The sequence below is a fragment of the Meleagris gallopavo genome, chromosome 3, assembly GCF_000146605.3.
Source record: "Meleagris gallopavo isolate NT-WF06-2002-E0010 breed Aviagen turkey brand Nicholas breeding stock chromosome 3, Turkey_5.1, whole genome shotgun sequence".
Classification (NCBI taxonomy): Eukaryota; Metazoa; Chordata; class Aves; order Galliformes; family Phasianidae; genus Meleagris; species Meleagris gallopavo.
The window spans coordinates 7,562,306-7,582,285 of record NC_015013.2 but is presented as its reverse complement, the minus strand read 5'-3'; the positions used below and the strand labels follow the sequence as shown (position 1 = coordinate 7,582,285).

General features: G+C 38.8%; 1 long non-coding RNA gene across 1 annotated transcript; it reads right to left on the bottom strand.

Annotated features, from left to right (window-relative positions):
* Positions 1-6,401: 6,401 nt before the first annotated feature.
* On the bottom strand, positions 6,402-19,718 carry LOC104910095. Its single transcript, XR_792777.2, has 4 exons — positions 19,656-19,718; positions 17,285-17,363; positions 13,653-13,736; positions 6,402-6,587 (listed from the first exon to the last, which is right to left on the bottom strand). It is a non-coding gene; the product is annotated as an uncharacterized LOC104910095 (long non-coding RNA).
* Between the last annotated feature and the right edge of the window lie 262 nt (positions 19,719-19,980).

The following is a 19,980-nucleotide window of genomic DNA, read 5'->3' as shown; positions in this document are numbered from 1 at the left end:
TTTCGTGTCACTTCTGTAATTTATGCCATAAAAAAAAGCCAGTTATGTTGTTCCAATGCCTCAGGAGCACAGCTGGAAACTATCAGAAAATATTTTGGGTCTACCTTCTCAAAGGTTTCCCACCACTGTAACCGATGCAAACAGCATCTGTGCAGGGAAAAGGCATCACAGAGAATTTTGTGCCTGTGTAAGATTTAGAGCAAAAGCAGAAAACGGAAGAGTCCAAGCACATTAGAGGAGGAGGTGTTTTGAGAAATCTGTTATATCAGCTCTGAAAGTGAGTCGAGTAAGAAGCAGAAGACATAAAAAAAATGGGTATTTATGGGAAAACAATTTCAAAATGGTATATCTCAAAATTTGCCTGGTAGTTCAGCAGGTTCACTGTCTTCCTTAAGTCTTTTGGAAAGTAAGTGCCAGAGCAGTGGGCTGAACCCACCAAAGAGCAGGCTTTCTTCAACACAGACACTCTATCCACCCTGACCTGTCACCAGGACCATAAAATTGCCTCAGGAAATCTCTGTCACGTATTAAAGAGGTAAGATGCATTCAGTCCCCTGGCAATTTTGAAGTCAGACTGCAACTTAATGATACACTCTGAGTACACTTTTATCTGAGGGGGGCAGGAAAGGAGCTGTGATGAGGAGCTCACCTCTGTGCACTGAACTGGATAGTGCTTTGATACCATCCTATGGGGAGTTTAAGTACTCTGCAATGGAACTGTGTCTGGTAATGCCTAATGCACAGCCTCTATCCTCATTTTTATGAAGACAATAAAAAAGCAGAGTGCAAAAAAGAAAAGTTTCTCTAAAAATAATGCTCTTTTCCAATGGGCAAGTACCTGAGCACCATCCTTTACACGCATGAACTACCATAGGTTACCTATGTTTCTTAGGGTTGCTACACACCACTGTGATGTATCCACAGAGAACAGAATTTGCTGGACAGGAAGCCTGCCCCATTTCAAAACAGGGAGTATACAGTATGCGAATGAAGAAATTATATATGCTTCTCATTTACCAGCTCTCAGAGGAGTCCTAATAGCAGAAGTTGATTACACATGCGGAAGGAAGAAGGTCCTCTATCTAATTAAACATGTTGGTGGGTGCAGCACTTCTTCCTGTGCTAGGAGCAAACAGAACAGGCAGTATGCAGATAAAACTAATTGTAATGCATCTCCTGGCCAGATTAACAGGACTTAACGCTCACCCTGGTTGGTAGCATTTCTAATCAGACACTGAAAGACACTGCCTGAGATTATTTGTGATTAAAAAATAAAGCCAATTAAATGAGCATACAAATACCCTAGGTATATCTTCTTCGTTTGTTCTTTCTCTACACTGAACAGATGTGTGCATTAGTTAGTGATGACTAGATATTTCTGAAACTGTGTTTGCTTTCCATTTTGTTTGAAGCATCTCCACTGGAAGCAGATTTGTTTGTTTACCTGGTGTTTGACAAATAGTCTCTGGCACTCAGTTATCGGAGATTCATGCTTGCATCTCCTATTGGAAACTTAATTCTCCTAATTGTTGGTGTAAGCAGGACAACACAAGAGGTGGTTTTGCCTCCAGGCTTTTTTAACTGAGTCTGTTATTGGTCATGTTTTGTTGCACACTAATAGGACTGGGATCTCTTTCATCATCTCTCCTAAGACTTAGGCTTTCCTTTTCTTTTTTTCCTCTCTCTTTCACATACTCTCTCACACGATCTACATTTAAAGGAATATGTTGATCTTAATGACCTCTTGAAATTTACCCTGAGGCTAATCAGAGGCTTGCTGTGTTTTGCTGGCTATATCTATCATGATACTGGATAATTCACAGCCTGCTTTAAAGGCTTCAAACTAGGTGATTTACCCCATATTAATGTGATGCTTTTGCAGTTTAATAGGCTTATGTTAATGTTTTACAAAATAATAAAGCATACATCTGAACTCTCCAGTGACAGGGAATGATGGTATGAACAACGTAATTCCAGTAAAGGGCAGCCAATAATCAGATTTATGACTGTCGCTAGAGCATCTGTTGTAAGCTTGGACCAGACCAAACCATTTAGTCGAGTTTTAGCCCTATTCTGATTGCTCAAATGGCTTTTCCCAACCCATTTTCTCACACTCCATATAAAAGTACTCAGGCATAAGAGAAAAGGTAGGGCATTCTGAAAGTAGAACTAAGCCTTCTGAAACTGCTTTAGCATATAGGTGTTATATCCCTTTGAGAAAAGTCCTTCAAGAGAACAAAAGGGATTTCATCATTGATGCTGGAATTTCAGGAGGTAGTACCCAGGAGTGGGGTCGTATTTTTCCAAATGAAAGGGAGGCAGCCAGTCAGTAAAGCTTAATATGTTAGGCCAGGGAATGTGAACCAATTCCTTCCCTTCAGCTGCACAGCAACTTTACAGCTACTCAAAAGGTCACATTTACACTTTTACTAGCCTCTCAAGGGTGAAAATAAATAGCATTTCTATCTTAAAACACCCTAGTACTTGACACTGGTGGGGCTGCATCTCAAGTACTGTGCTCAGTTTTGGGCCCCTCAATACAAGAGAGAAACAGAGGCTCTGGAGCATGCCCAGAGAAGGGCAGCAAAGCTGTGAGGGGTCTGGAGCACAAGTCTTAAGAGGAATGGCTGAAGGAACTGGGATCGTTGACTCCAGAGAAGGAGAGCCTTAGAGGAAACCTCATCGCTCCCTACAGCTACCTGAAAGGAGGTTGTGGTGAGATGGGGGTCAGTTCTCTCAGGTAACAGCAATAAGACAAGAGGGAATGGCCTTAAGCTGTGCCAGGGGAGGTTGAGGTTGGATATTAGGAAAAATTTCTTCTTGGAAGAGCAGTGAGGTACTGGAACACTCTGCCCAGGGAAGTGGTAGAATCACCATCCCTGGAAGTTTTCAAGAAGAGGGTAGATGTGGCAATGAGGGATGTGGTTATTGAGCATGGGTGATGGGTTGACAGCCCTGAACCTTCTGGTAGATGGCAAGATGGCAAATGAACTTCAGTTCTGCTAAATGCAGCCTAACACACAAGGGGGAAGTTGAACTGCTCACCCATTTGACAGAGCTCTGAAGAAACTCAGTTAACTCAAACTCTGAAAGCGTGGTTTGCTGACAGATTGAATGGAAAATGGTGGCTCTCTGTCTGAATACAAGGAAAGGCTATTTAAACAAACAAAAAAAGACAAAAATTGGAATAGGGAAAGGAATGCACAACAGTAAAGAAGCATCACATAAAACCACTTGTAACATGGGTTGCAGACTGAAATATTATTTCTCCACACTGATGGGCAAAACAATTGCACTTACTGATTACAAAAATAAAATTTTGTTCCCCAAGAGGAAAAGCACTTCTATTTTCCTCACTTGATTTATATTTCATAGTTCTGACAGAGATAAGAAGGCAGCATTTAACAGAGTAAAATATTCAGAAATGCTACAGTCTTGAACACTCAGGTGCTCACCTAACAAAAAGAAAATTCATGTTTAGCTTGTGTTTTCTAGCTTGTAGCAAAGGTGCAAGCCTGCACTTCACCTGCTCCAACCCAGTTCCTCAAGTGCCAAGTAACACAAACAACCTCTAGCACAATGAACACAGAATGCACCGTGAACCATCTGCTGCTGGTTTCTAAATGGATTGCTAGCAATTATAGAACTCACCTGGGATATAAGAGACCCAGGTTTTCATTCAGTGTTAATTCAGGCAACCATGGTAGCCTCTGGCTTACTGGCTGTTCTGGGGATGGAGCCGCTTGTCTCCAGAAAACTGAGTTTGTGCCTGAGAGATTTTCATGGCAGCTAGAATTGTTTGTTAAGACACATCAGTGTTAACAGCAGCAGCAGCAGCAAAGGCATCCTTTAGTTCTTCTGGCTACTTCTAAAAAGATATTACAGAATTACTCTTCACACCACATGCAACTGAATTGCAGAGACTGCGGCTACACTACAAAAAACAGTGATGCAAAAACTGACCAAACATTTAGAAGGATCACAATACCATCTGGAATCGAAATCAGTACTATTAATACATAAACTGGAAGATGCATTATACTGCATGGCTGGGAGTTTAAGCCAATTCTCCCTATTAGTTATTGCAAGGAGATGTGATATAGTTTATCCTATCCCTGTTGAACATTGGGTTTTCCGGATCTACTTTGAAACATCTGCTTTAGAGTATACTTGTTGTCTCCATGTTATGGGAATTTCTTACTATTCATCTATCTTGCAGGACCTCCAGAACATTTTTTCCAACATTGTAAGACTTAAATGAGATATGATATATAATCAGAATGTATGATGCTGACAATTTTGTTTTATTATCTCAACAGTGATGGCTTATTACTACTCTTCACTCAATTTCTTAGCCAAAGCACTTGATGGTCTCATTCAGACATCTATTTAATGGAATTCCTTATTTAACACAATAAAAGACCTATCTTGATTAAATTCTCTCTCTTTAAACAAAGATAAACAATTTTCACAGTGGGACTTCAACACTCAGCTGAAGTATAACCAAACAAATATCAAGAAATGGTAAGAAGCATCTGAAGAAGCTACTTAAATTATAAGTGGCTTTGTGTAGTTTTTACATTTGCATCTCTTCCACTTTGAGTGGCAAGAGTGGAGTCTTGTTCTTGCAGCATGGGTACGTTGTATCCGTATCTATTTATTTAACAAAGAGAAAATCATACATTAATTCATTAAAATCTTTTTGAAAGAAAATGACCAAGAAAGGACCATCAGATATTGCAGCTACAGTGCTCCACACAATGAGCAGTTGTTGCTTGGGAACCTGAAGAGCCTTGCTTCATTAAACAGCAGAAGGGCTTTCAGCTGTAATAACCTTGGATAGTAATGGCCAGGTACATACGCTCTGCGTTACACAGAGGAATTGAAACCATGCCTGGCATCCTTAGGTGCTAATGCTAAGACAAAAAAAAAAGAAAAAGAAAAAAAAAGAAAAAAAATCAATGGTAATGATTTTTAATGCTCTCTGAGTTTCCACTCTATGGCAGGGAATAGTTTTGTGCTTACAGGACAGCTAATGAAACAGGGCTTCAGTTTTAATTAAGTAGTCAAAGAGTTTTTAAAATAGAAACACCCAAAAATAACTATAGTAATGCATTTAACAAAAACAGCCTGCAGATTCTAAAGAATGGGGCTAGAATGGCTAAGCCAGGACAAAGCAGGTGATAATTATCTTGTTATGTATGCCAACATCACATTAGGACTTAGAAGAAATCTTCCTGCAGCTTTATCCCGGTATTCTCTACCTATTCACCCTGGACTGAGAAAATAAATAATTATTTTTCTTTCTGAAGCAGCCTCTCACGTACTTGAAGGCTTAATTCAATTGTCTTCAGCCAATTCATTTCTATGCTTAGATCTCCTCTCTCCAGCACTGCATCTGTTAAGCACTCAGTACAATAAAATCAGACATCTTCTTCATACCTTCAGTGCTGTCAGCAAGTGGCAAAAACCATAAGTAACTTGAGAAAAAGTATCTTCCTGCTGTTTCCCAAACTGAACCACTTAGAACCTATGTGCTAAGGAACAAGAGTATAAAGAGAGGCAGTGTCAGTGAAGGAATGACGTTAGAGGGAAGAAGATGTGAAATAAGCTTAACAAGATAAAACAAGGCTGAACAGGGTTAATAAAAGTTGCTCCTGAGGGACTGTGAGTAATTTTATAAAGGACATTGCTGGCTGCATGTCTCCTGGACAAGATAATGCAGTGAAAGACAGCTAAGAAAAGCAAATTATCAGAAGGTTGAGAGTTGTTTGGGAAAACAAACCTTCTTTGCAGTGAAAAAACAGTGCACCAGTCTGCTTTCAAATTGGCAATCAGTGCATTTTGGTTTGTTGATGGCAGGGAGGTAAGTAGATAGCCAAGTTCAGCTTAGCACAAGTGACTGTGAAGTGATTAATACTTAAAATACTTGAGGCAGAATAACTAGAAGTGCAAGATGTAATTAAGAAAGGAAAGAATATCAATAGTAATGCTATCTGCACCTGGTGAGAAAGAGCACGTTGTTGACATGGTGCATTTGCTACAGATGGTAACTAAAGTGGGTTATGTGTGAGAGAAATCAACAAAATATAGAATTTCTAAGACTCTTCTGAAGATCTGATATTTAAAGATGCATTCAAGTCAGTGCATATAACACTATAAGTCAACTGAAGGATGTGGGAGATGAAATTTTTTATCTTAATCGAAATATGTTAACAATAGAAATGGGAATTCACTGGTTATTTAAACAGAATGTCATAGCTCTACTATAATGGCTTATTTTAGAACTATTGAGGTAGTTCTCCTGTCTAAAAATGAATTTGCAGTAAATGTCTCTCGTACTGTGCTTCACAATTTAAATAGATTTTTATTTAAGTAAATAAATTGAAATAATGAGCACAACTAACGAGGAACTTTAATTTTCTGGGAAATGATATCTTGTGCTGCATAGAAAATAAGCCAAACACATGGAAGCAGTTTACGTGTAACATTAATCAGTGCATCCAATGTGTATGTATCACTACTAAATAACATTTGGGTTTCGATATTCACCATCCTTCAATGATTCCACTTGAGTTTTGCACACCCTGCAGCAAAAAAATACACATTTAATAGATGGCCCAGTAAATAAACCAATCCAATAGCAAAGAAAGCATGAAAACCTGTTCAGAAGTTCACACTAGATGAAAAAGCCTGAGGTATTTAACAACCTCAATGAAGCAGTAGCCACTATTTTCACTTTTAAGGTCACTGATGTTCAGTGAGGCCTTCAAACAGCAAACTGAGCTAAATAATGGCACATACAATGCAGTCATCTTCAGCAGTGCTTCTACTACCTTCTCAGTCAGCTCCACTGTATATTCTAGACAGAAGTCCTGAAGCACACATCATTGCAGTCCAAGCCTCCCGTTTCATTTTCCAAATAACATTTAGATTTAGGTGTGAAAGAATAGGATATTGTGGAAATTAGCAACACCGGAAAGCACTCAGAAAGAGAGGAATGGAACAATTATTTTAAGGTATCCAGTTATGTTTTATGCTATATCATTAGCACCCTCTCAGAACATCCAGATGAAACTGGAAATCCACATCTCAGAAAGGCAGCATTTTTGTTGAGTTTCCAAATGAAATAAACTGCCTCATCAGAAGGGATGTCCTTTCAAAAAAAAGTCAGAAGAATATTCTCCTGCCCAAACTAACAGTAACAGCTTCTAAGCAACCGCCTATTGCATTTATTTAGAACTACCTTTAATATCAAAACCTCAGCAAATTAAGTTCATTTCTCTCTTATCACAGTTTCCTCATCGAAGCCACACTCAGCTGAGCTGTGAGGACAGCGTTAATCACAGCTGCTGTAATGAATACCTACCCTGTACCTTTTGATCCATGTGCTAAAAATGTACAGCTATGTCTTAAAATACACGCAGGCAAATTAATTCTTGCTTCCTACAGAACACAGTCCTGTGCTAGGAACAGCTGTGGAGCTGAATACCACAGGCTTTTCATGGAGAATTCTGCACCTTAAGGAATCTCAGCAGAAATCGTGTCTCTGCTGCTGAGCTCTGCTAGAAATATATTTTGAGTTATTAACAACAATGTAAGGATCTATGATCAAGGAGTTTTTAAACAAGTGTGTCTAAATTAGCTCAAAAATTAGACTCATTTACTTAAAAATCTGTGGAATCCTACAAAAGTACGTAAAGAAGTACTGTGTCTCCGCAAACATGATCTTCCACGTGCAAGGTTCGTAGAAGAGGAGGATAAGAACAAGATTGTATGGGGAAAAGAAATGAAAATTAACATTAGTGTGGGGCACGGAGTCATGCCCTGTCTCATATTTGCTGTATTTCTGAGGTATGTCTTGGTTCTTCAGGACCACTTCTCTTAGGAAAATGGCAAGAATTCTGAAAGTTGGGTGTAACACAGGAAAGTTCTCAGTAAATCAAAACGGCACCATTCGGTTAGATTCCTTTTGCAACTCAGAATGAAATAAGTTACACTGCAGCTAATCCAAGCAAAGATATTAGGGTAAGGAAATGAAATTGCAGATGATTTTTTGACTTCAAGAGCTGCTACACTGAGTGACTGGAGGCAGAAGAGGTAATCTCAGTTATGGATACAAACTGAGAGAAGAATTTCTTGGTAGTAGCCCTGCTGAGAAGGACTTACAAGTTCTGGTGGATGAAAAATTTAACACAAGCCAGCAGTGTGTGCTTGCAGCCAATGGTATCCCGGGTTCCATCAGAAGAGGGATAGCCAGCAGGGAGAGGGAGGGGATTGTTCCTCTCTATTCTGCCCTTGTGAGGACCCATCTGGTGTACTGCATTCGAGTCTGGGGCCCCCAGTACAGGAAAGATGTGGAGCTGTTGGAATGGGTGCAGAGGTGGGCCATGAAAATGTTCAGAGGACTGGAGCACATCTCCTATGAAGACAGGCTGAAGGAACAGGGTTTGTTTGATCTGGAGAAGAGAAGATGGAAGACCTCCTTGTGGCCTTCCAATATTTAAAGGGAGTTTATAAACATGAAGGAAATGAGTAGAGAGTGATACAACAAGGAGTAATGGTTTTAAACTAAAGAAAGGGAGATTTAGATTGGATGTCAAGGGGAAGTTTTTTACTGAGAAAGTGGTGAAGTGCTGGAACATGTTGCCCAGAGAGGCTGTGGATGCTCCATTGTTGGATATATTCACAGACTGTTTGCACGGGGCCCTGGACAATCTGATCTAGTACTTGATCTAGTGGCTGATAACCTTGCCAGTGGCATGGGACATGGAAATTGATGATCCTTGAGGACCCTTATAATCCAAGCCATTCTATGATTCTATGACCAAGTTAAAGGCAATCAAACAGTAAGTAAGTGACAATAATTTCTGTTTTCTTCAGTATGGGAATTTAAATTGATGATTTTCTGGGATGAAGATGAAAAGATTCCAGAGAATGCAGATAATCCTTCCCACAGAGGCTTGGACTTCACATTCCAATATTTGAAATAGCAATTTTAATTCTCATGGTATCTCTTGGGAACTATCTGACCAAAGGCAAATAGCCAGCTTTCCTCTTAATGAGCATCTGAATACCAGTTTACACTAACCTTAGATTTGTGTGGCAGGGATGCTGCTGAAAGTACGTACGCTATTTTCCACACTGTAGAAGATTAAAATAAGTTTCACTGAATGGGAGGAAACAAAAATTTTCTCTAAAATTTGTTAAATAAATTCATGATAATCAGGTATGTTTTCTAATCAATTTTTTTGCTTAGTCAATTCAGCATTTATATTCAGGTACCCATCCCAACATGTAAATAGATACTATGTTGCTAAAACGTAAATGATCATTTTCATTTTGCAAGTATGAAAATGTATTTTACGAAGTTTTTAGGCTTATTTCATATAAGAATAACTTCCACACATGAATGCAATCTACTTTGTTACTGCTGTAAACTAGTATAAGTATCCTAAAAGTATTTTGTCCTCACTTCTTCAAAATCATGTCTTAATACATTCAGTATTGGATTTCGATATCTATTCAGACTTGGTAAATGAATTAAAACATTCTTCATCTACCACCATTGGTAGCAATGAAACATGAACTGAATGGCAAATTAGTAAAACGTTACTTATCAAAGGACACACAGAAGTATATCTTAATTTCACTAAATCACTGCTAATTACAGTATGATGTAGTTGTGTGGCTTCCTCTGCTAGTGAAAAACTACATCTTGACAAATAAGATCATTTATCCAACAATCATACATGGGTGAGAGAGGACATGATTTATTTTTTTCCCTTTCCTCATGGAAATATAGATGCTCCCACTAATACCATCCAGGTGGCTACGTTGGATACTAGTAGTCTCTACTAATTTCACCTGGATAGCAGTGGCCTCAAGAACTAGAAGGATCATAAAACCTCTGTTATGTGAATATTATACTCTTAGATTTTAAAGTGGCACTTAAAACTCTTTTGTATTAGATAGTGAAGGTACAGTGAAGGTTTCAGCCTCTAGTTATCTGAAACCAGAAGGGTTTTCCACCAAGCAACATTCATAGCATAATTGTCACTCACTTCAGCAAGGTGGAAGTGAACCAGAGTGTAGCGTTATAAGAAATCTGTACTTACAGCCAAAACCACTGAAATTACATTCCTGATGCCTTGAAAGTAGGAATCACACAGGCAAAAAGGTAGAAACTATGTGGGTAAAAGTATGAACTTGAATGTTGGTGACTACAGTGGTTTATAACTACTAATTACTTCTTTAGCATACGTCTTTATTTCTCTTAAGGACTAAGGTTAGCAACAGTTCTAATGTTTCTTGCCTTCTCCTCTTTTGCCACATAAACGACTGCAAGACATCTCTTTCATTTCAACTGGCCAAAAAGGAGACAATGCAGACTGATAACCAAATACTTTTTCCAGCCTTTAAGATAAGCAGGGTTAAGAAATAGAAGGAAAATTAAGGAAGAGGAGGGGGAGTATGAAGCGATGTTTAATGCCTGTGGCATTATTTCTTTTAGCAATGAATGCTAAACGATTTTCAAACTAAGATCACAGTTGAACAGACAGAAAACGAAAATGTCATTTTGTCTGTGAAGTTCTCAGAAAGATGAACCTGTCAGGAGGTAGAGAAATAGGTCACATGCAAGTTAATTGAAAGTAATAAATGGAATACGTGGTGCCGCAATGCTTCTCAATTAAAAGTTCACGTGCTGAATGCCATTTAAACTGACAGATACTCAGCTCTTATCAGCCTGCGTATTTAGATTCTTTGCATTTATAAAGGCTGCTGTTTATTCCACTGGGTAGCCTGTGAAATCCTCCTGTTGCATTTGTTAGCCAGTAATAAATGAAGTACAAAGTAGTGAAATGCCAGGATTCATAGGAAAATGTTTCATGGGAGGAGGTCTTTCCATTACAGATGTTCAGGTGCTTCAGAAAAAACTGACGTTAGAGAAACATGTCACTAGACTGACATGAACTATCACTCTTTGACCAGAGCAATATCACCATCTCAAGAGGCAGCTCCAACACAACTTTTTAGCAGCTCAAGACAAAAAGGAGATGTTTGGAAGGCGATAAAGAGAGCATCATATTTGCATGATGCACGGCAGTGCTGCAATCCACATTCTGCTATAGAGCTGGGATGGTAATAATGAACTGCCTGAAAGGGCTGTACATACTAACTGCTGGGTTATAGCTTCATCCTTGTTCTATTCTGTTGCATGAGGTTGATTACTGTTTATAGAGATTACTTGAGCCACTTGCAGGTGAGAATAAACAGCATAGCTTTTATCTGGGAGAGATGACTTAAAGCTGAAGATGAGAAAGAGAAAGATACCATAGGTAGTACAGTATAGTACAGTACCTAGAATTAGGAACATGGCTGCAGCATGCTGAGGAGAAAAATGTTAGGCATCAGAAGAGTGCACTTTTGTTACACATATGTTTATCTGAACTCTCATTCTCCCCAGCTTCATTGCTTGACTTGGAGCTCACATTAAGTAAGTCGCCCCTCTTACCAGATTAAGCACTTCACAAAACTCCTTTGCCTCAAGGTGACAGTGAGAGTCATCTATGTATCTACTTGCTAGTCCTCAAACTTGCTCAGGCAATGAGAGTTCTGCTTTTAGCCCTCCTCGAGGGCCGGGATTTTGGTCATACCCTCCTTCCAACACAAGGAGCCTGCATTGTGTCAGAGCTGGTGGAGCAGCTTTCACTGCCCATGTTACAGCTGTGTTTCTGAGCTGGCCAGGCTACTAGAGGCAGCAACCAGAGGCTTGCAACCTGACACTGCACGAATGGTGCACCACTACAGGGTGGAAAGGATGAGTACGGTGCTCTGTACTGTGACAAACAGATGCAGGCTGCTGGAGTGCCACAAGCAGACTGAATGAAACAGGAACACACTCCGTGTTTGGTAGCTTTACTGACTGAGAGCAGAGCTGAGACAAATATTAGTCATTCCCTTGCTCAGACTGGAAGGTTGCATGTGTATGCAGATATGCAGAAGTCTAAATACAGGCTGCAAATGTTTCCACTGCCAAAATCTTAATGGGATGTTTTATTTTAAGCAGACATTTCTTTGTTTAGTTGATCATTTTAGCTCCTTCTCCCTATCTGGCTGAAGAAATACATCTCAGTGGCTAAGTGCCAAATCAAAGAACATAAATAACAAACCAAGACACTCAAAGAAAAACAAGCTGATTCTGTTGGGGCTCCGTTTACAACAGACCCAATATCTATACTGCTCTGACAGTCAGGCTGGCAAATATCAAAGCCAGGAATAAATGAAAAAAGGTTGTACAATCTGTAATATTTGCACAAGTACACAGGTGTGTTTTCAGAGAGTTTACAAATGGAAAGGGGAAGAACTGTGTATCCTTAGCTGACAAATACACCAGTGTGCACTGATACTATGAGGATCAAAATATGTGTTTTTGATTTGAACAAAACACCACCATAACCAAGCGCCAAAGTTTGACGCTAGTTTTGCTGCTTACTTTTAACACTTCCAGGTTGTTTATGTTCTAAGGATCTAAGCACCAAAGATTTTGTACTAAATTATAACCGATTCTTACTCAGTGTAAATGAGAAATTAGGTACCAGTGTGCCTGCCCCCTCTCCACACACAAAGCCTTTGGCTTATACCTGTTGTCAAAAGCTTGAAAAGGGTTATTTTTAAAATGTTTCTAAATGTAACTTGTAGTCAGTTAATATTTAAGTACTGTCTACATTGCACACAATGAAATGGGAGCATGCTTTGGAAAGATCTGATCGACTGTGCCTGTTTGATAGCTTAATGCAGTTTGATTTTGATATCATGTAAGTGGAGCACAGTGATGAAAAAATTATACTAATAAAGGTCTCTTTTTTTTCCTCACAGCCTGCTTATTCTGGGACGCAGAAGCATGCATGTCTCTATCCCTTTCTCTTTTAGAGCACGACTGCAAAATAAGTAGCCAAGAAGGCTTTTCTTCATGTTGCAATTAAAAGAAATCTAAGTAACAGACTATTACTTTGATATTGCTAAACCATAAAGCACAAATTTTAAGCTTGCATATACTGCCAGCACAGATGCCAGCGGAGCAATGATGAACACTCTAGGAAGAAAGAACATGATGAAGCAATAAGTGACACAAGGGAAAGCAGTGAACCAGCTGGACCCAGCTGCCCCATGGTTGCTCAGGGGGGTGTTCCACACTGTTTCACTTGCCTGACCCTCTTTAGCATCCAGGCAGATCAAACTGCACTGTGACATGTATAAAGTGGATTAATGCTACAAAGAGAGTTGTATGAAGCTACCAAATACATTTCTGTGTGATTCTGGCTTTAAGTAAAGGTTTCTAGGGTGAAAGGCTGGTGCATTAACTCGTTGCATCAAGCACATCTTATTATGCAGAAGTTAATGTTAATACACTCAATTAGCTACATTTTTACAGATCTGATGCTTTCATGGATATTTTTCCTTGTGCTAATTGTACTATTTACATCTTTTATCTAATGTAGTTTGTGTCAAAAATTCCTTTGAAAGAAACAACAACTAGGCTGTTATTAAAATGTAAATCACCAAGAATGCAAGGAATGTAAGCTGTGGCAGATTTGAAGAGGATGCTGCTCTTGGCCCCAGTGGGCCACAAAGCCAAACAAATGAGTTACCTGCTGCAATTTTCCTCTTCTCTTCTCAGCACATGCAAGCACATCTGGCACTGATTCTGGCCTATACACAACATTTTTATATCACTGTGAGGAATTAAAAAAAAAGCTGTAAATATTCTGAGTAAGCACTCCTGGCATAGAGAATAGTTTGCAACACTTCAGCCTCAAAAGTTCAAAGGATGCATCCCAGGCCATGTCTGAAGCATATTGTGCTGAAGCAGTTGAGATGGCTCATGGATATAACTGTTTTTTCCATCGTGAGAGGAATGCAGGATGAAGTGGGGGAGCCTTGAAGAAGCCTGTTGCTCACATTTACATAAACTAATGATGTACTCTGTATACAAACAAGACAAGCTGATATTTCAGCAGTGATGGGCCTGATTAGTTTTTAATGATGATGAAGGCACCACTTTGTCAGTTTGCATTGAGCTTTATAAACCAAATTTGCAGTGAGCCAGTTGAGGTAAAAAATATGTTTTCATTGGTACATTCAGCTATGCAATGGTATGTAGACAGTGTATAAATCTAAATTTTGCATCAAATGTATGCTCCTGATTGTCCCCGTGCTTCATTTGGGGAGCAAATGTGCCTCCCTTCAGGTCTATATACTTGCTTCCTTCCCAAGAAAATCACAAATCTGAAGGTGGAAACAGTACCTGGGCCTGTCTCTCTCCTGGACACATCACAAAATGTCTAAAAGCTTTATAGATAGGAGCTGAGAAGTGCTGTGGTTCAGTTAACTTAGACATGGCCACTGCCATTATCCTGTCAGCTGTACTATCAAAGGAGGGGATCTTCTGTCTTTTTGCAGTGGTAGCTACAAGACAGCTCCTATTTTATGAGAGCAAAGGATGCAATGCATTAAGAGAATGATTTTAACATGGATACAATACTGTTATCTTTTCTTGATTTGTTAGCTCTCTAGATACAGATATTGCCAGTCTGAAAAAAAAGCTGTTACTTTATGTGTATAGAAAGAGCTTTCAGTTTCCAGATAGTGAAAGAAAAATGGGAATGTTCAACTCTGCCTCGCCTTTTCAAGGCACTGAAAAACATATTACCTTTCAATACTGTGAAGACGTACTATTAGGGAAGGATTGGTTTTGACCATGACTACAAAGAATCAACTCAGATACGATTCTTAAAGCCTAAGTACCTATTACCTTCTTGTCTGGAAACAGGTGAGAAATATATTTTTCTCCTACAAGAGTACAAAATCTCAGAATTGCTCCAATTCCCCCAAGACATCTATAAAAATCACACAAAGACATTGTGATAGGGCAGATTACATGTTAGTAATCCACTGTGATCTCCTTTATCTGGAAAGATATCTTATTTCATTTCAACATATAGGTTTTCCTAAACATACATGAACTCTTCCCGTTTGGAGTGATCATAAAACCTCTCCCTTATAGCCTCAAAAGGGCTAAGTGCTTGGTGGACACTCCTATAACATGGCTGGTGATGCCATCTCTTTTCTGCCCACAGGAAATTGTGTAAATGTAATATCCTTTAGACAACAAACTTTTCCAAACTCCGAACTATAAGGAGAATTCCTACTTAAATCTTCGGGCACAGATCAGATGGATACATAGAGGGACACTGTGAGTCTTGTTTTCTTCTGAAAGCAAGAAAAAAGGAGGAACCGTGCTTCAGTAGGATAGTGGCAGGACAGATCAAAAGCCCATGTCCCCCCCACATCAGCTGAATCTGAACTCTCACTAGTTCCTGACTGACACTAGAGCAGTGGCACAAAATGCTGTGAATAGCAGAGAGTGCAAGTCAAAAATGAAAGAAAAAGTATTGTTTGGTCCATTTAGAGCCACTACTATTTTCCCTCTCCCTTGCATTAGAAGTGAACATTGCTAGCTGATGCTGACCCTGTCCCACTTCCAAAACCCCAGTGTTCTGAACAGCATCAGTTCATCCTGTTCTTTCCCAGTATATCATGTTACCTTTACAACTGAGAGAAGGATCTGTTTACTTTTCCCACTGAGAAACAAGGACATAGCATTTAGAATGTAGCATTAATTTGCATTGGTTGCAGATTAGTCCATTTAGTACATGGAGAGAGGAATACTTGTACAAATAAATCTCAAATGATAGGACAAATACTTTTAGAGAATATCATATAACAGTGTGTCAAAGTTTTCTTCTTATACAGCACATTAAAAGGAATCTTACCTTTAACTACTGAGAAAATAATTTCTCCTGATTTTTTTTAAAGCCTTATCCAGGCCTCTTAACATAATTTCCTGAGCTTTGAACTCAACAAGTCTTCTAATAATGTCCTTAAATGAGGGAAGGAGGTAATTTTCTCTCTTGCTGCCTTTAGGGGATCATCAATCATGCATCACTCATAAGTATTAGCATTGCACCATGGCTGCCTTTTTTTTTTTCCAAGAAGCCTAATTGTGCATGGAGGAAGTAGAGTGGAGTAAAAGGTTTCATTTATAAATTGCACATTCTTTGTGTAGAATTGCTGTACCTCCTGTAGGGCAATTTTCATATAAAACCCTATGCTGATTCAGATCCCCAGCCACAATAACTTTCTTTATAACCTTTCCTCACTGCCACTACATATTTCTAAAACAAGCAAATTCCATGAATGTTATAAGGACAGATTATAAATGAGTGGTACTGTGATAAGGTCGCAGAAGATGCACTTATTAAATCACGTGATGATGCAAGAATTGAGCCAAGCTACATTTATCTAAACCACAATAAACTGGCATCAAAATATTAAGAACTGGTTTCACTGAGCATTTATTCCCAAACATTCACCTGGTCAGTAGTTTCTCTATTAAAACACTAAAATTAGTATGCTAGATGTTTCCACTTAAAAAGTGGATTAGATCACACAAAACGTGATGGTCTTCATCTGAGCTTCCAACTGATCTTCCCACATTGCAAAAATCAATATTTGCATTTATTTGCACATTAGTAACTGCAATTGGTATCAGGAAAAAATTATTAATTGCAATTAGCAGTGATTAAGAGAAACCAAGTCCGAATACTAACCATACAGAATGGCAGTAAACATACCTGAAGAAGTAACAAGAAATCACATCTAAATCTCATTGTTTGTTGAAAATAAAAAGCTTCTCCACACAGGATGGTATTTTTTTTTCCAGAAAATAAATTAGATATGGAGCAAAATGCTTTCCTGCTTGTTTACAGAGTTATGTTTCTTGGTTACAGCAGCAAGACATCTCCACTCGGCACTCCAAGGCCCTGCAGCATAAAGGGCTTCCTCAGATTGAACAGTCTCAAGGAAAGTTCTGATTCTTTCATCCATTTTTCAGCTTTCTTCTTCCTCTACTCTCACACAACTTTCCAGTCAAACTACACTCTCTGAACTTTGTTTACTCCTGGAAAAAATGTTTCTAAATGGCCTTCCATGAACATTTGCTGAGGGCTGCCCCGTGCCAATGTTTTGGCACAAGAGACACTGTAGTTTCATATAGATGCTTATTTGTTTCTAGAAGCCCATGGAAAAGGAACACATTTTCTCACTGTGGTTTCACCACACTTTAAACCAGTCATTTATGAAGTATATATAGTAGCAGCAGCAGGGAGCAGTCTACACTTGAGGCTAACAGTCTGACAGAAATACTGCTTAAGTGTCTTACCACTTTCTCCTCATCCATGCAAGACTTGAATAACTGGCACTGCTTCATGCATGTCAGAAGACTGCTCTGCAAATTCAATCTGAGTGAAAAAGAAAATAGAAGTTAAATGCACACACTCACCGTGACTGTTTTATCACCTTTTGAACTCTAGAACAGATTTTTAAAGCAATCAGCTCTAAGAGCAAACAGTGCCCTGCTGCCACTTAGTCTCCTTTCCCAGGAAGCACATTTGCCAAGTATTTTTTGTTTATTTCTCTCAGGACAGAAATAAGCATTAAGGATAGGAAAGTTAATACACTTTATAATGACAAACCAGGGGTTTAAATGAGCGTGAAAATTTGCTGAGGCAAAACCTTTAAAATGATTTTAAAGCTCTAATAGAATCCCTTGCATGCATTCAGAACATGTATGCACACAAAGCACTGACCCAGGACTCTGTCAGTGCTGCTTCTATTATCATTACGACTTTGCAAGCTATGCCTTATTAATGAGAGCTTAGTGGAGTAGTTTAAACTACTGTGGGAACCAAATATATTTTGCACATTCCCACTTTTTTTTTGAGAACAAGCCTTTAATTATTGCACGATCTTTGTGGAACAAGCCAATACCACAAGCAACAGAAGAAATACAGTAGTGTAAGATTTGAGCAGTGACCAAACAGGCATAATGCAGAGATACCTGTGCTACCTGGCTGAGCAGCAGCAATACAGACAACCCTGCACCTGCCAAGCATGGCAATTCACCATGCAGAGATGGGGATCAGTTGAATTACTCCTGCCAGTTCTGTCAAGAAGACTCACCTCAGAAAGACAGAAAAGAGGAGAAGCAAAGAATCACTGCTTTTAAAGACTCCAGTATTTTATATCCTTTTCCTGAGAGGTTTCTTGGAAGTCCTACTGTATCTTTACAGAGCTCTGCATGCCATGTCCCCTGAGAGGAAGTAATCTACTGCAGCCCATAGTTACTATGTACACCTTTTCATATCTGGACATTTTTTTCCCCCACACAACTTTCTCCACTCTTCAAATCAAGACTTGGTAATCAACTGTGCTAGCCAGAATTGCAATAGTTTGGATTTATTTCTTGTGCCTCCAGATTTTCTTTGGATCCAAATTCATCTGTAAGTAAAATAGCGTGAACTGCTTAGCAAGAAAGCTCAACCATTCAATGGAAACTTTCAAATGGATGTCAAAATTCAAGCTTAGCTTTGTTTTCCTTCTGCTTCACATAAGCAGTCCCAGTGAGACTTTACTACTGCTTATTTACAGGACCAATTTCTCTCTTCCTACTGTTTGTTTTTATTGTTTCAAGCACAGCATATAGGCAGCAAACAGTTAATTTCTGTGCCTGTGAAGGGGCTCTTTTTTTGTTCAGCTCCCACACTATGTTCTCTGCTAGGCAGCATTTAGTTTATAAACTCTACCCTACTCCTGATATTCTTTGTTTTCCACATCCTTACTCTGGTCTCCATCCAACATAACTCTTTCAAGTGGTCTACATGTGTACATGCTAACTGGCTAGTGCCTAACCCAAAACTCATGCATGATTTCAATACAAAGACTTCCCATGACCTCATAGATCAGAAATTTGATGATCAAAAGGGCCTCATAATGTTAGATCAATCTGAACTAACACTCTCTCTGTTCAAGTGATTTTTAGTTTTTTTCCTGAAGTAATTAGCTCCAAGGTCAACAAAAAGAATGTAAGAGGTTTAAAAAATATTTGTAAAAATATATAAATGTAAAAACAATATTTGCATTTAATTTGAAAACATTTTGAAAGCATTTTGAAAGGATGAGAACTCTATTTGGAATTATCAAAGGAAAATTTTGTCTCCTAAAACAATGGCAAATTTTAAAAATATATTTAACCTTTCAAAGATGGTCTGTGTATATTACCTTCCCATGAATATAATAATCCCTGAGTCAGCCAGTTATGCTGAAAGACTCAAAACATGGAATATATCTTTATAGATTTATTTATTAGCATTTACCTTAACAAAGTGAGAACAATTGAGGCCACAACTATCAAGCTGAGTATCTGCCAATCTACTTGTACAAACCTTATCTCTTAAGAAAATCAATTTAAAAGACTGGTTGCTTAACTAACCACAACTTTCAGAGATAGGAACTTGTAAGAGCATGAATATTTACTAATGGGAACATGGCTAAAGGAGTGTTTTTACCATCCAGGAACGTGATAGCTGTTAGGAGAACTGTTCTTAGTTCATATGTGTATAATTAACAACTATACTGATGTTATGGTATAGCAATATACAATTAATGAATATACAGATGTTAAGGTATAACAGAGAGCTTAGCTATGATGTTATTACACCAAAGCAGGAAACAAAAATGATAGGTACACTCACCTGTAAACTGGGCTCAAGTGAGAAACTCCAATGGAGTGAATCTCCAGAAGAGATCCTTCCCCACTGGCAGTCAGCTCTTAAATGGGTCTAGGAGAGGTGCAGCCAGGCTCCACCCCTTCCTGCAGCGCAGGTGATTTACCTTCACCTGTGCTCCCATGGCTGACTCATTGCTCGCCTCAGGTGATTAATTAGAGGTTCAGGCCGTGATTCAGCAGTTCCCACACAATATATTAGCCAGAGACTGCTGGCTGTAACAGGAACTATCAAAATCTTCTGTTCTGTATTTTTTGCCTTATAGAGATTTTGAAAAGCTTACAAAAATAAG